Below are 15331 nucleotides of genomic sequence, written 5' to 3' on the forward strand. Positions count from 1 at the left end.
CTTTTCAGGTTCCAAATGTGTGAATTCAGTCCCTAGTCTCTCACGAGGGCTGACCTTAGGCCAGAGATTTCTCAAAGGCAACTTTTTATCCACCTGCAACAAAAGCCTGAAAATGTTCTCTCTCTTCTTTCTGCCTCTGTGGAGCATGTTTTTAAAACTAGTCTTTTCCATGAATTCTTTGTGGTTTTATACTTTGTCCATGGAGGAGGGTGTCCAGTCTGACTCCATGTCCTTCACTGGGCCAATAATTTTGTCACCCATCTTACTAATTAGATTGCTAAAACAAGACATATAAGCCAATCATATGGATTGGTTCACACCCCTCAGGGCAGCCTGCAGCTTCACTCTTCTCCCACCTCCACTGAGTGATGATTCTATTCTTTCCCTGCCCTTTCTGCCAAGCTCACTCATTTATTTAAACCGGCCTTTAAAAATTTCATTTTATGTGGCATTTTTCATTTCTTTGTATGAGGAAAATTTCTAGCTCTTTATAACCATCATATTTCTAGAATAGAAGCCATTAGTACTGGCTTTCTTGTTCACTATTGAATCCTTGCGATGAGTGTGGTGCTTGGCATGGATCAGATGTAATGCAAAAATTTATAGAATAAATTAATTAAGATGAAGGATATGCTCTACTCAAGGTTTGCTTCTGAATCATTTCTTCATAAAAAGTTGGATTGCTCAGTCCACGATATGAACAATTAATGTCTCCTCATACACCTGCTTGCGTATACAAGAAAAGATGCACAATATACATAGCAAGTTAATAGGTTAGTACACATTTTTAATTTATTTTGAGAGAGAGAGAGAGAGAGAGAGAGAGAGAGAGAGAGAGAGAGAGAGAGAAAGAGTGGGAGAATGAGAGAATCCCAAGCAGAATCCACACTGTCAGTGCAGAGCCTGATGCAGGGCTTGAAATCATGAACCGCCAAGATCATGACCTGAGCTGAAATCAAGAGTCAGATGAATAGCTGTCTGAGCCACCCAGGTGCCCTGGTTAGTACATATTTTAGGCATGCTGTAAATTTTTACTAAATGGTTAATAATTTGTTTCCTTTCTCCTCTGAGGCACAGTATACGTTATCATTCAGACTTGTCTATCTAATGTGTGCTCCCTAATGACCTCTAATGCACTGAACGGAATGCTCTGGAAGCCAAAAAGTTTGCTTTGCAGGCAATCCTGAATATTACAGGATACAAAACATTAATTTGGTCTTTACTTTGTGATGCAAGAGTGTCAAGTACAGATTAATTAGTATGAATAAAGCATTTATTTCCCTCTAAGACATGACTTCATTGCCTAGCTAAGGTCATATCCTATTCTTAATTTTTCTTCTACCTAAATCTACACTTACAGAATGTAGATAGAAAAAAATACAATTTTCCAAATATTCCTTATAACAATTTTGACCATGAAAGGTTAAGTACTTCCATGGGAAACTTGAACTTATGTGACGAATTTACACACACAATAAACCAAGATCACTATTTTTATCTGCACTAATGGGCTGATCTTCCTAAAGAGGAAAGCCTCTCCTGTGTATTAATTAGCTTTGATACCAGTTGATAAAGACAAGAATGTCTCCAGGGCCTGATGTGTTCTTTATCATACAACTAGAGTCTAGAAAGTCAATTTGGGGATAACCATACTCTGGGAATATCTTCCCTGAGGTTTTAGAAAAATTTAACTGGGGCTCCAAGCAAGAAAGTAATTCTGGTGTGTGTGTGTGTGTGTGTGTGTGTGTGTGTGTGTACATTTGTATGTATGTGAACAGGAAAGAGCATGATAAAAGAAGAGGTGCTCAGTGAATATTTGCTGAATGGGATGAAAATAACATAGACAAAGGGCTCTTTTTTCTGCATGGCATATGGGAATCTGACGGTTCAGAGACCATGTTGTTTCCTTCAAAGTTCCAGGTTTCTTGGGGGAAGGATCTACTGTAGCAAATGTCATCCTCCCTTCCTCATGCTTATACCGATCCACCATACCAGACAACTTAGAATGACCTTTTGTTTCTTAGCATGTCCTTATGCTCAATTTTCATCCAAGAGTCTGTACCCAAACCAAATATTCAGTTTTATGGCTCTTCTTCAGGCTTGGGTTATTAATCATGGACAGAGCTTAAATCTGAATGCTTTCTAGAAGTTGGTACTAAGTTATTTGTCAAAGGCTAGTATATTAGTTAGGATGATTATCACCAGCTGCTGAAACAATCTCAAGATCTCAGTGGTTTAGCAAAGGAAAATTGTTATATCCCACTAAGATCAAGCAATTCTCCTTGGCGGCTCTCTGAAAAATAAATAGGAAATTAAGGTCTTACCCTTTTGTGAATCTGCTATCCCCTTAGGACTTCTCAAAGCCCTTGGTTGGACTTCCTGTATTCAGCAATTAAACAAGAAAAAAGAGAGAGTGAGGAGGATCTTGCAGGTGGTTTTATAGCCAGGCCTAGAAATAGCCTACATGAATTATGTCTGTCCACACGGCAGTCACATGGCCTCAACCAAAGTGCAAAATCTGCTAAGATATGTACGTAGGAGAAGGAAATGATATTACTAAACATCTAGTTCCATTCTGACATAGCTAATTTTTATGCCAAATATATTCCTCAAAATAGATGTGGGCCCAATGTGGAGAATCCAAGATCATAAAGAAGGAAAAGTAGAGAATTATTTTCTTATCTATAATATAATTTGATATTATATTTAAATGTTCAAAACAATGGAATTTACTGAAATTATTAGCATTCCATTAAACTAGGAATCATCAAATTCAATAACAGGTAATATAAGGAAAGATTTCATATCATTCAAAACTATAAGATTATCAGGAATAAATCTAATGAGAAATTAGAAACCTTATGGAGAAATTCATTGAAATTTCCTGGAAGCTAGGAAAAGAACTTCAATAAAGGGAGACATAAATTCTGTTACTTGAGATGAAAACTCTACATGTTAAACATGTCCTTTAATTACCAATTAATCTTTGAAGTTAGTGCAATACAAAATATGAGAGGCATATTCCAAACCTCATATGAATAGAGGACTAAATTTCACAAAGAATGACAAGGAGAGGAATTTTGCTTTACCAGATTTCAAGTCTCATTATAATGCCATAATAATTAAAAGTATGTGAAGCTGATGCAAAAAAAACCAAAATAGACAATAAATAAATGGAATAGGCCAGAGGACTCAGAAATAAACTTACACATAAAATGAGATCTAATTTAGAATAGAGGGACTATCACAAATCAATGAGGATAATGAGGAATGGACAGATTTCTCAATAGCTTTTGACTAGAAAAAAAGTTGAGTTCTACATCAGACCAAACACAAAAAGTAATTTACATATGTATTTAAAATATAACATGAAAAAGAATTCTTTAAAATTGTAAAAGAGGACAATATAATTTCTGGTAATTACAAACTTCTTTTTTTTTTTAATTATTTTTTTCAATGTTTATTTATTTTTTGGACAGAGAGAGACAGAGCATGAACAGGGGAGGGTCAGAGAGAGAGGGAGACACAGAATCAGAAACAGGCTCCAGGCTCTGAGCCATCAGCCCAGAGCCTGACGCGGGGCTCGAACTCCCGGACTGCGAGATCGTGACCTGGCTGAAGTCGGACGCTTAACCGACTGCACCACCCAGGCGCCCCAATTACAAACTTCTTAAAACATACCAAGCATTTACCAGAAAATAAATCAGAGGTAAAAGTGACTACATCAAAACTAAAATTCTCAGTATGAAAAGTACACATCTAACAAGGCTAAGTGGTAAGCAACAGAGCATTAGAAAATTTGCAATGTAAGAATAGAAAATACCCAGAATAGCTAAAGGAATCTTAGAAATTAATAATAATAAAGTCAAACTCAAATAAATATGGGCAAGGAATATAAAAAAGGAACTCACAGGGAAAGAAATATGAGTGTCCAATAAGCATATGAAAGGTGCTAAACTTTACCATTAACCAGAGAAATGCAAATTGCAAATTGACAGAATAATTATGCAGAATATGACAGAATAATCATTTTTCAATCATCAGAATGTCAATATCTAACTATAATAGTAGTGAATGCTGACATGGACCTGAGTAATGGTCCTCTTATATTCTACTAATTGAAGGTCAAACTGGTAGAGTTGCATGAAGATCAAGTTGACAATATCCATGAAATTGAAAATTTAATAACCTACAGCCCAATATTTACTTTTAGAAATCTATTCTATGTGGGAACATAGGTGGCTCAGACGGTGAGTGTCAGATTCTTGATTTCAACTCTGGTCATGATCCCAGGGTGGTAGGACTGAGCCCTGCATTGGGCTCCATGCTAAGGGTGGAGTCTGCTTAAGATTCTCTCTCTTTCTCCCTCTGCCTTTTTTTCCCTTGCACTCTCTCTCTCTCTCTGAAATAAAATAAAATAAAATAATAAAATAAGTAAAATAAAGTAAAATAAAACAAAATAAAATAAAATATATTCTAAGAAAAAATTGAATCTGATTATAGGGCAAATATGAATGGGTATTCATTGCAGTATTATTCGTAATTGCAAACAAATTGAAGAAACCTAAACACTTAACAATAATGGAATGATTTAATAGGATAATGGATTATGTATAAAATAGAAAACTGTACAGCAATCAAGATGACCTAAATGTACATATATCTCAATGCGTAGATGTTAAAAACATAACAATAATGAATAAAACCAGAACCAGGATGAGATATACCATGTGATACAATTTATGTATTTTATTTATTTTTTTGACTTGCAAAATAAATATTTTATTATTATTATTTTTAATTTTATTTAAATCCAAGTTAGTTAAAATATAGTATAATAATGGTTTCAGGAATACAATTTAGTGATTCATCACTTACGTATAACACTCAGTGCTCATTCCAACAAGTGCCCTCCTTAATGCCCATCACCCATTTAGCCCATCCCCCCCAACACCCCTTCAGCAATCTTCAGTGTGTTCTCTGTATTTAAGAGTCTCTTGTGGTTTGCCTCCCTCTCTGTTTTTATTTTATTTTTCCTTCCCTTCCCCTATGTTCATCTGTTTTGTTTCTTAAAGTCCACATATGAGTGAAATCACATATTTATCTTTCTCTGACTTATTTTGCTAAGCATAATACATTCTAACTACACCCATGTTGTTGCAAATGGCAAGACTTCATTCTTTTTTATCACCAAGTAATATTCCATCATATATATACCACATCTTCTTTATCCATTCATCAGTCAATGGACATCTGCGCTCCTTCCATAATTTGGCTATTGTTGACAGCACTGCTATAAACATTGGGGTGCGTGTGTTCCTCCAAACCAGCATTTTTGTATCCTTTGGATAAATACCTAGAAATGTAATTGCTGGGTCATTGGATAGCTATATTTTTATTTTTATTTTTTTGAGGAACTTCCATACTGTTTTCCAGATTGACTGCACCAGTGTGCATTCCCATTAGTAGTGCAAAAGTGTTCCCCTTTCTCTGCATCCTCACTAACATCTGTTGTTTTCTGAGTTGTTAATATTAGCCATTCTGACAGGTGTGAGGTGGTATCTCATCATGGTTTCGATTTGTATTTCCCTGATGATGAGTGATGTCGAGCATTTTTCATGTATCTGTTAGCCATCTGAATGTCTTCTTTGGAAAAGTGTCTGTTCATGTCTTTTGCCCATTTCTTCACTGGATTATTTGCTTTTTTGGTGTTGAGTTTGATAAGTTCTTTATAGATTTTAGATACTACCGCTTTATCCTGTTTGTCATTTGCAAATATTTTCTCTCATTCTGTCAGTTGTCTTTTAATTTTGTTGATGGTTTCCTTCACGGTGCAGAAGCTTTTTATCTTGATGAGGTCCCAATAGTTAATGTTTGCTTTTGTTTCCCTTGCCTTGAGAGACATGTCTAGTAAGAAGTTGCTGCTTCTGAAGTCAAAGAGGATGCTGCCTATTTTCTCCTTTTGGATTTTGATGGTTTCCTGTCTTACATTTAGGTCTTTCATTCATTTTGTGTTTATTTTTGTGTATGATATAAGGAAGTGGTCCAGTTTCATTCCTCTGCATGTCACTGTCCAATTTTCCCAACAGCATTTGCCGAAGAGACTACCTTTTTTCCATTGGATATTCTTTTCTGCTTTGTCAAAGATTAGTTGGCTATTTATTTATGGGTCCATTTCTGGGTTCTCCATTAATGTAAATGTTAAAAGTACTAAAATAAATACCATATATAGTTCATGAATTTATATACACATATGCCAGATTATTTTAAAATGTAATAAGTGAATATACAGTAAATCCTTGTTTTGCAAGCATAAATCATTCTGGAAACATGCTTGTAATCCAAAGAAATTATATATCAAAGTGAATTTCAAAAATTATTGGCTCATGCATACTACTTGTATTGCAATACATCGCTCCTTTCTCAAGTTAAAATTTATTGGAAATGTTTTCTTGTCTTGTGGAACACTCAGAACAAATTACTTGCAATCCAAGTTTTTACTGTATATTAAGCTCACTGCCACTGGATTAAAGGAAAGAGAAATCAAGTTAAAAGTGGTAACTAAAAGAGCCTTAAGCTACTTTAATTTAAATTTAAATTTTTAATGAATAAAATATGGTTATAAAAATATATTTATTCAATAAAATGAGTAAAGAATATGCCATATATATCTAGTATATACTATATAATAGATATTTATGTTTATGATATATATATTAAGAATATCAAGGTCTTTAAAAAGGAAAAATAATGAAGCAGGACAAGCTTTAGCAGATATTAAAAAGTATTTTAACCTTATAACAATTAAAGTATGTTGTATTGGCATAAAAAAAGATTGACAAAATAAATGAAATAAAATAAATAGTCCATGTAAAGTGTTTACAATATATCAGAATTTAGTAAATTATTAAGATAGTATCAGAAGTCAATGGAAAAAGAAATATTATTCAAAAAAATTTTTTAACACTTATTCATTTTTGAGAGACAGTCAGAGACACACTGCAAGCAGGGATTGGGCATAGAGAGAGGGAGACACAAAATCTGAAGCAGGCTCCTGGCTCTGAGCTGTCAGCACAGAGCCCGATGGGGGGCTTGAACTCACAAACCACAAGATCATGATCTGAGCTGAAGTTGGATGCTTAACCGACTGAGCCACCCAAGTGCCCCAAGAAATATTATTCATTAGGGTGGTGATATAACAAATCTTTCCAAAATTAGTTATTTACTTTATACCACATAAAATGCTCTCTACTTGGTTTAATAGAAACATATTATATCTTGAATAAATTATGCAGAAATCAAATGTGATTTTGATATATGGATAGGTTTTCCAAGCATAAAAATAAGTAAAATAAATATCACAAAGGAAAGAAAGAATAGATTGGATCACTTGAGTAAAACTGTCTATGCCTCCAAAAAAATCTCAGAAAAACATTTAAAAAGAAATATTTGCATTGCATAAGAAAACCTTGTAAATTAATAGGAAAAATATAAAAATGGATAAAAGACATAATTTACCAAAATCAAATATGAATAGCCAATAAACATCTGAAAAGTATTTAAACTCATTAGTAATTAAATTCAAATTTAACAACTAGAGACATTTTTGTCTTCCAAACTGTCAAATTTAAAAATTAAAATATTTATCATTAGAGGCAATGCAGATGTAACTGTACATATACACTCTGTGGGGAAGAATAGTGAAAACTTTCTGAGAGGCTATTTGTCAATCAGCAGCAAAAAATCTTAGATTATCCTGTATACTTTCACACAATCTAGAATTTTACCACAAAAAATAATTCTGAATATGCACAAAGTGTTTTTTTTTGAACTAGGAGAGAATGAGTAGACAAAATAAAAGAACACAAAGTAAGAGGAGAGAAAGGAGAAGAGGAAGAAGCAATGTAAATGACACAAAGGAAATGGTTACAGAAGTTGTGATAAACTACCCTGGATATTTTAATTAATATTTTTGATGTGAAAGAGTACTTGTGACAAGCATGCTAAGCTGATGGGAAGGATGTTCCCTACTGCTGTGTCAAATCATGATGGAGTAAAAGACACACGCAACAACTGCAGAATACACATTCTTTCCAAAACTACATGGAATATTCACCATGACAGATGGTGTGCTGAGCCATAAAATAAACCTCAACAATCCCAAAAGATTAAAACATTAGAGAGTATATTCTCTGACCACAACAGATTTAAATGAGAAACCAGTAACAATGAGATATCAAGAAAATCCTCAAACATTTCGAAATTAAGTAGTATGCTTCTTTTGATTTATTTTTATTTTTTAGGTTGACATGGTCATTTTATTTTTTTATTATTTTTTTAAATACAATTTATTGTCAAGTTGGCTAACATACAATGCATACAGTGTGCTCTTGGTTTTGGGGGTAGATTCCCATGATTCATGGTGCTTACATACAACACCCAGGGCTCATCCCAAGAAGTGCCCTCCTCAATGCCTATCACCCATTTTCCTCTCTTCCCCTCCCCGCTCCAAGTAATATGCTTCTAAGAAACATATAGGTCAAAGTGGAAATAAGAGAAATTAGAAAATATGTCAAACTGAATGACAATGAAACATCATGGAGTGCAATACTGCACAATGCTTGGAAGGAAATTTTAGCTTTAAATGTCTATATTAGGAGAGAAGAAGGGTTTAAAATTAGTTACCTAAGTTTGTATCTTAAAAAGCTAGAAGAAAGTAGAGCAAACCCAAAAGAAGTTGAGGAAAAGAAGTAATGAAGATACAAGCACAAATCAATAGAATATAAAATGGACAAAAAGCAGAAAAAATGACAGTTATGTTTTCATTCTTGAAAATACTGAAAACATTGAGAATCTTCTAGCAAGAACAATAATTTTAAAAGAGTGAAAAACACAAAATGCCAATACCAGAAATGAAAATGGTATATCACTATAGACTCTACAGATATTATAATATAGAAATAAGGAAATTATGAACAACTATATGCCAATAAATTCAACAACTTAAATGAAAAGGAAAAATACCTGGGAAAAACACAATTTATAAAATCTGACTCACACACACAAAAAAGAAAAACCTGGATAGTCTTGACTATTAAAGAAACTGAATGTGAAATCAAAGAACTTCCTACAATAAACGAACCTTCCAAACACTTGTAAGTCCTGGATATAACAAAACAAAATACTGGTTGGGTGTATATAGCCAGTGCTCAAAATGAAGGGAAAATTCAGAATATCAATAGGCACTGAAGCCATGGGGTATGGGAACCAGATCTAGTTCTTAACATTGTGGATTAGGTACTGAACTTGGAAGGAGAGTATGAGTAACAGGCCTCGTGTCCTCAGGAGGCTGGTGAAGAACTCCCTGCTTTAGCCTGGAGTCATGAAGAGCCACCATGTTCCTGTTCCTATTCCTGAAACAAGAATTAGAAATAGCTCACTGGCTGGTCCAGGAGGGAGCTAGAAACATTGTAGACACCCTGGAGCCACAATACTAATGTTTTTTGGTTTTTGTTTTGTTTTTCCCCTCAAGTTCCTTCTACCCTCTTGCTGTGGTTCTTACTGCCGTCTTTAACAAAGATACACAGCAACGTGTTAAGGAGATTCGCTCAATGCCTGCGACCCTCCTCATCACCTTCCCCTCCCTTCAAATAAAACATACTAGAAGCATTTTGGAGCTTTGAGGGAAGCTTCTATGAACTCACCAAAAACAATAAAACCTCTTTTTGTGTCTGGATCACAACATTCACCCCACAGATGGGAGGTAAGAACTATATTTCGAAAGATCTGACCAATCCTTCGTTCCCACTCAAATCTAAAACTAACTCTTTCTCTCCACACCCCTTTTTCTCTCTTTGCCACACACACACACACACACACACACACACACACACACACACACATCCCTGGAGAGGTAAACAGATATATTTGCTTGTTTCAAAGTCACTGATAAGGAAAGTTTGGAATGAGGTGCCTTGAGTAAGACAAGGAAGACATATTAGGAGAGGAATGACAGAGATCTAGGCCCAGAAAGTGGTTTCCCAAATGGGGTGTAAATATGGGATGTCTGTGGGTGATAGTCTTTAAATGCCAAGTCTTTTTTAAAAAATGTTTATTTACTTATTTGAGAGAGAGAGAGAGAGAGAGAGAGAGCGAGCGAGCAGGGGGAGGGGCAGAGAGAGGGACAGAGAATGCCAAGCCGTCTCCTCACTGTCAGCACAGAGCCCCACCTGGGGCTCAATCTCACAAACTGTGAGATCATGACCTGAGCTGAAATCAAGAGTCTGATGCTTAACTGACTGAGACACAAAGGTGCCCCTAAATGCCAAGTCTTGAAAGCAATAGCAAGAGACAGAATTTCTAAGGTGAGGACCTCACAATAGGCATATGGGTATAATGGGGTCACCTGACCATATTGCACTGATGGTCACTGCAAGCTAAGGCCCATCATCTCTTTTTTGGGTACCACACAGAATTATTATGGCCTCAACATTGGCAACAAACTTTTCAATACACAGCAGAGACCCAAAACATAGCAGAGATAGAAACTATTGAGTGCTCTTGTGGATGGGCGCTCAGGTTTTATTTTATTAAGAAAAATAAAGTCATGTGACAGTTCTTACACTCAAGTGTTATGGGGAGGGGACTCATACCCACGACACAATGATGCATCTAACTCATATGGAAAGGCAGAAGTCACCAATATCCACCCCTGTTTTTTTTTTTTCCCTTTACAGCAAACCTAGAGACATTGAAAAGAACAATCTTAGCATCCAGGTCTCTAGGGAATGAGTGTCATCTTCTGAGAGGGCAGCATTCAAGTTATTGAGACAACTTCCCTGGCCATGATTCCGTGGGTTCCTGCTGATTATTGCTTTTTTTTTTTAACCAAGGGAAATAATTCCAAAATCTCCAAAGTTGCTGGAAGAAGAGAGAAGAAGGCTGAATCTCAATCTAAATAGAGCTCTGTCCTCACGTTCCTCTCCTGAGAATGGAATCTATTCAGGAAACAGACAAATGAATCCAGCTTGGGAGGGTAGCACCTAACATATCCTAGGATGTGGGCTTCTTTGGGGCCCCACAAAATTCTGACACATGAGGGTTGTGACTACAGAAACCAGGGAAGGTGGGAAAATGAAGCAATTATCTAGACGACTCAAGTAAACTACCCCCAATCAAACCAAACTAAGGGGTGAAAAACCATGCACACCATTTTTCATTAACAATTGGGATTTGTCAAGTGAATGTGACCTTGCAGTCAAGATTTTTTTGGTAATTGCCCTAATTCTTCACTCTGCTTGCATATGTGCTACCTGAGAAGCCTCAGCTATACCTTCCCACACATGGGCTCCCTGAAGGTAGTAAGATCATTCGCATTGGCTGCCTCCGCATCGTCAAACATGCAGAAAGTACAGGAAATTAGGACTTTATTTCTCCTAAAGGCAGTGTTTGGGGAATGTGGGTGTAAGTAGATTAATCTAAAAGCACAGTTTTGAGCACCTCATTCCTTTGCTCGGAAACCTTCTGCTTCCCATTATCTGATAACTCCTCTTTCTGCTTCTTCACCAGCCAGTCAAGTCTCACCTTTTGAACCCGTTTTCTAACCACTCTGCAAAACGCCCTCGGACCTCTGGCACAGCCAGCCCACCTCTAACTACCACACTTTACCTATTCACACCTTTTCTTGTGCTATTCTGGCTCCTAAAATCCCCTTTCTCGACCATGGCTTTATCCTGTTCATCTGTGCTGAAAAAAAATTCTTTCCTTCTTTTGATCTCCTTAAAATGTTTTGCTCTTATGCTCTTTGTATTTGTCAATTTTATTTGTGTTAGTTGAGAATAACTATTTGAGCATACATACTAGCTCCTCTTCTAGAATGTTAAGTCCATTTAGGGCTCTCCTAATAATCCTGAAATGATCTAAAATGTCCAGAACACTACCTTTTCAGGTTGTACACTTTCAGGGAACCTGCCTGTTAATAAAAATTCCCACTTCTCTAGGATGGGTCCCTAATAGCTAGGCAGGTGACTTGTGACATTTTCTGATTGTAATTGTTTATTTTGGGGGTTGACACATAAACTGCGTATTTGATCGTGTGTATTTAGGATTTTTTTAAAGTTTTATTTATTTTTGAGACAGAGAGAGACAGAGCATGAATGGGGGAGGGTCGCAGAGAGAGGGAGACACAGAATCTTAAACAGGCTCCAGGCTCTGAGCTGTCAGCACAGAGCCCGATGCGGGGCTCGAACTCACGGACCGCGATTTCGTGACCTGAGCCGAAGTCGGCCGCTCAACCGACTGAGCCACCCAGGTGCCCCAGGGTGTGTGTGTGTGTGTGTGTGTGTGTGTGTGTGTGTGTGTGTGTGTATATATATATATATATATATTTTTTTTTTTTTTTTTTTTTACCAAGAGACACAAGAATTAGAGGCTGAGCATGACTAAATGGTAGCTCTCTAAAGAGAAAGTCCATGAACTTCAGCACCTGAAATTGCCAAAGCTATCCTGGTTTTTGTCCATTCTGATAACCTCTTGTCCAACCCTTCTTTGAATGCTGTAAGACACCCTCATATCCTTCAAAATTTTTTCCTTTGCCACTTAAGCTAGCTCAAATTGGTTTCTTTATTTGCACTATCAATGACAAAAAAATTTACTGGTACATTTATCTATTAGATGTTCAAAATATGTTAAATCAAGAATTACAGAATTGAGTAAAGGTGGGTGGTAGTGGTAGAATAAGAAAATGTATCAAGGGCTATGAAAATAATTACAGTTTGGAGTAGGGGAAAATAAAGGCATTTTGGTCTTTGGATAGGTTATTTTGGTCTCTCATTAATTCAGAGATAGACCACAATATACCTAAATTCATTATTAATATAGTATATAACATTTTTAATACTCTATATTAATATAGTATAACACTTTTTAATGTTTATTTATTTTGAGAAACAGAGAGAAGAGAGAGAGAGAGAGAGAGAGAGAGAGAGAGAGAGAGAGAGACTATGAGTAGAGGAGGGGAAGAGAGAGACAGAGAGAGACAGAGAGAGAGAGAGAGAGAGAGAGAGAGAGAATCTTAATCAGTCTCCATGCTAATCCTCACGGCTGTGAGATCATTACCTGAGCCAAAATCAAGAGTTGGTCTCTTAGCCAACTGAGCCACCCAGGCACCCCAGCATTTGGTTCTTTTAAATCTGATTTTTCGTGTATTTCTGCAATATCCATGGTTGCTTCAGCTTACTATTTCACAACCTAAAATATGGAAGGAATTTATTTACTAGACACTAGAGGGGTTACAAGGATGGGAAAGGATAGACCTCACTTTTAAGAAACTCACAGTCTATTCTGAGAGACTGAAAGATAAACATATAATTATCATAAAATAATTTCTCCTGTCTTAGATCTAGAAGCAGGGCCTGAGACAGGGATTTGGGTGTGTAATTTCTTGATGGAGTGAGTGCTCCTGAGGAAAAAATCCTATGGAGAAGAGAAAAACAAAATAAGGAAATAGAAAGAGCCAAAAAAGGCTATGGTCTCAGGTAGACTGGTGGCGATGATCTGTTGGCGACAAGGATGGTATTGGGGACCCACCATATACATGTTCCCACTAAAGGCAAGGGGGCTGCCTTTTTTATTCCCTTATTAGTCAGTCATTGGCTATGGATAGTCCCAGGTCAGGGTAGGTGTCCTCTCCTAGGGTAGGAGTCTCCCTGTAGCAGAGGACAATTCTCTGGAGAAGATAGATAGTCCCGAGCCCTTAGCTGACAATACTCAGCGCAGCTAAGGGATGTGTACAGTGATCTGGTTAAAAGGAGTGAAGGGAACGTGGGCTGGGGAGCAACAGTATCTGTTACCTTTCATTAGCATGCACTTGATGTTTTTGGAATAATGATCAAGACTTTTATGGACCATCTATAGCATGTAAGCAGAGGTAGCTGCTTAAGCAACAGCATACTGGACAATAATGCCATTTTTTTCCTGATTATAGACTTTCAGTATGTGAAAATTCTGTGAACTCGAGATCCATAAGTATTTAGTTTTAAGCTTGAGTAAGCTACACCTTGCTGCAAACAGAGGGAGGCTGCAAGGTGAGTTCAGCTAAACTCCATGGTCATAGTGGTGGTCGTGGCAGAGAAGTTCTATTTGGATCCCACTGGCTAGATTGTCTCATGCCATGTGGCCTAAAAATGTATGTTTATTACTTTGGGTCAAAGACCTTACATATGTTACCTGTTGCATTAGGCTTTTAATCTGTAGCTGTCTTGTCTTTTCAGAAGGAGTTGGATACAATCTCCACTCAAGTAAAGTCAACATAGTTGATATTTGCCTCCTTTTGTCACCTTGATTCCTCATATTCTTTTTCTTATTCTGTTCCTTTTCCACTCTCCAATGTAGGATAACACTTAAGGATTCCTGATATACACTGGTATGTCCTCATTATTTTTTATGTTTATTTACTTTTGAGGGAGAAAGAACCCAAGTAGGGGAGAGACAAGTAACAGAGAGAGATAGGGGATAGAGGATCAGAAGCGGACTCTGTGCTGACAGTAGGAAGCCTGATGAGGGGCTCGAACTCATGAACTGGGAGATCATGACCTGAACTGAAGTCAGGCACTTAACCGACTGAGCCACCCAGGCACCCTCTAATTTTCTTTTTAAATGTCAAAGTGACACTCAACTTTTCCTGGTACCATGGTCTCCCAGGGTCAATGTTCCCTCCTCTTCTCCCCAGCAGTGGTCTCCCTGCCCCCATTTCATGTAACACAGGGGCCAAATCATTTTCCTAGTTTTCCATCTCGCAATTGTTGTACATTCTCCAGTGGTTTATTAAGCACGTCTATAGCCTCAAGGAACCCTCCTTATTCATCTACAATAAGCCCATTACTGAAAGACACTGAAGAAAGAATAATTTATAGACATTTCCAATCAAAATAATGTCTGCTTTATAAATTATGAGTGCCATCACTTAATACCTTTGCCTTGTCTCGGCTAATTCTGCTTGTGAATTTAACTGGCCCCTGACCCTGCACAAGGAGCTAGATAGAGATATGAAGTCAGCTCTTAGAAAATTCTACCTGTTTAAAATAAACTTTTGATTGGAAGTCAGCAAATATTTTCATACCTGGAGCTGATGGACTGGTGAGGGAAAATTATTGCCTTTTCAGCTCTATAATAAAAACAGAAAGGTAGACATCTGCATTTAACTTCCCCAAGCTAGTTGATAATGATCTGTTTCTTAAGAATTCTTTTTTAAGGACTCTCTTCTCCAATTTAAAAACTCTGGTACATAATTCTATACTCTACTTAGGTATTTCTTTAGAGAATCTTCTTATTT

At 36.7% G+C, this 15331-nt stretch overlaps 1 long non-coding RNA gene across 3 annotated transcripts in view; it reads right to left on the reverse strand.

Annotated features, from left to right (window-relative positions):
- Positions 1 to 15331, reverse strand: part of LOC109492695 — a 124491-nt gene that overhangs the window by 38575 nt on the left and 70585 nt on the right. For 2 of the 3 annotated variants that reach the window (XR_006587320.1, XR_006587319.1), the window contains one exon: positions 2325 to 2379. The exons of the other annotated variant lie outside the window; for it this stretch is intronic. This is a non-coding gene — a long non-coding RNA (uncharacterized LOC109492695). The remainder of the gene's footprint in view (positions 1 to 2324; positions 2380 to 15331) is intronic. 3 annotated transcript variants of the gene reach the window in all.

This window comes from Felis catus, chromosome D2 (assembly GCF_018350175.1).
Source record: "Felis catus isolate Fca126 chromosome D2, F.catus_Fca126_mat1.0, whole genome shotgun sequence".
Taxonomy (NCBI): domain Eukaryota; kingdom Metazoa; phylum Chordata; class Mammalia; order Carnivora; family Felidae; genus Felis; species Felis catus.